Below are 2,592 nucleotides of genomic sequence, written 5' to 3'. Positions count from 1 at the left end.
ATTAGTGTCTCTGTGTCTTTCTTGTCAGGATAAATACAAAATACACTAATCTAATATCTCTCTCTGAACACATTATCTTTGTCTATATTTTTTCTATCAAATACAATTTTATTTTCTGTGTTCCTATTTCAATATCTTGTCTTTGTAAATAAACGCGGCCTAATCAAATCCAGATGTAGATAACAAGTTCCTAGAGAGCCTTCAACAGATGCGGGTAAGCAGCTTCAGACACTTGGAGCGGAATGGGCAAGTTTCACATCCTTTTAATTTTTCCAGTACCCATTTTCCTGGGAAGTTAAGAAGTGTTTGGACACTAACAATTTTTGTAATTTGTAATTATTAAGTAGTTATTAATAATATTTTTAATAATATAAAATTTTATTTAATAGTGTAAAATTATTTATTTTTTATTGATTATATACTAATTAAAATTTAATAAAATTATTAATTCTCTAAATTTTTTTTAAGAGGTTAATGTGTCTCCCATAAAAATAATTCTTTTTCACCGTAATAAGCTATCCCCTTACACACCCATGTTCTCCTGTTAATGAGACTAACTATCTGGTAAATTATTTTACTGTCTTTTATTTTTCGGCCAATTATAAGGTACATATATTAATTGGTATAGAGATAAAGAGATTTTTTAAAAGATGTATGTTATGATGTTTATATATACTTGTCTAACTTAATAAATAAAACTAAAAGCTAATATTTAAATTAAAAAATATACAAATAAATAATTTTTTAATATTTAAAATTTACCATTAAGAACAGGTTTGATAATTTCAACACCAAAATTATAGGCATTATAGGAGTAAATTCTTATAGTGGTCTCCGAAATTGACGCCGTACACCAAAATCATTTTTGAGATTCCAATTGCATCAATTACGTTTTTGAGATTGGAAAAATTGCACCATAATAGTCCCTGACATGTTTTCCGTTAACGACGCGCTAACGTGGCTTGATGATGTAGACCTTTAGTGACACGTGTCACCTCATGGTTTGGCCACATGTAACGGCATGATGACGCGTTGGCCAACGACACATGGCATGCTGACGTGGATGGATATGCCACGTGTCACAATTCTATTTTGCCACGTGTCAGATTATGCCACGTGTCACAATGTTATTTGTCCATATGTCATCAACTATGTCATCGTTACATGTGCACCAAATTGGTCCCTTACTTTGCATCAAATGACTCATTTTAGTCCCTGAAATTGAATGCTGCGCACCAAATTAGTCTCTTCATCAATTTTTTTCTCATTTTTTTATGAATTTAAAATTCTTATTATATATTCAAATACACTAATTTTAATTTTATCTTTTCACAAGTTATTTAAATACAAGTATTTTTATAAAATATTTTTAAAATATTAGTTTTAATCATACAATTTTTTTCTACAATATTTTATTAAAAGAATTATGTGACATATTGATATTGATTTAATAAAGAGTGTAAGTTAAGAGTATAATAATATTCCTTAATACAATTTTTTTAATATTTAACACTTTAATAAATATTTTAGGAATACTTGATAAGGCAATTATTAACTAATATAAATTCATTATTCCAATCCATTTTAAGAATGCCTGATTTTCCATATAACTAACTTCTCACTAATTTAATAAGATAGATTTATACTGCCGATTATAGTAATTCATTTTATCTATAACTTAGTTAGACGGCTTTTTCATATATTACACTATTAATCAATATAAGTACTTATTGTAACCATGACTTGAACGATATTAAAACAAATACAAATAAATACAAGAGACAATAATAAAGTTTTGATTTTAGTTAATATGTACTCTAATGATACAAGTTAACATTATTAATTAAAAAATTTATTATAAAATATGTATAATAAAAAATATAATTAAAATTAGTGTATAAAAAAATATTGAGAATTTTAAATTTATAAAAAAATGAGAAAAAACTGATGAAGGGACTAATTTGGTGTACGACATTCAATTTCAAGGACTAACATGAGTCATCTGATATAAAGTAAGGGATCAATTTGGTGCACATGTAACGATGATACAGTAGATAACACATGGACAAATAGCATTGCGACACGTGGCATAATCTGACACGTGTCATACCTATCCACATCAGCATGCTACGTGTCATTGGCCGACACATCATCATACATTTACACGTGGCCAAACCATGAGGTGACACGTGTCACCAAAGGTCCACGTCATCAAGCCACGTCAGCACGTCTCTAACGGAAAACGGGTCTGAGACTACTATGGTGCAATTTTTCCAATCTCAAGAACGTAATTAGTGTAATTGAAATCTCAAGGACGATTTTGATGCACGGCGTCAATCTCAAAGACCACCGTGGGAATTTACTCGCACTATAGAATTTATCTTCTTGGCGTCAATCTCAAAGAACACCGTGGGAATTTACTCGCACTATAGAATTTATCTTCTTTAAATACAACTGTAGATTGACACGTAGTGTATATATCATTAAGATTCATGATTGCTGTCAGTGAATATTAGAAGCGTCATAGAAGGGACAAAGGAGATGCTCATAGCTGTTGAGCCGTGTAACGTCTGAGCTTTGAAGATCCGTTAC

Source organism: Arachis duranensis, chromosome 6 (assembly GCF_000817695.3).
Source record: "Arachis duranensis cultivar V14167 chromosome 6, aradu.V14167.gnm2.J7QH, whole genome shotgun sequence".
In the NCBI taxonomy this organism is placed as follows: domain Eukaryota; kingdom Viridiplantae; phylum Streptophyta; class Magnoliopsida; order Fabales; family Fabaceae; genus Arachis; species Arachis duranensis.
The sequence above is the reverse complement of the archived record's forward strand: the minus strand, read 5'-3'. Positions refer to the sequence as shown.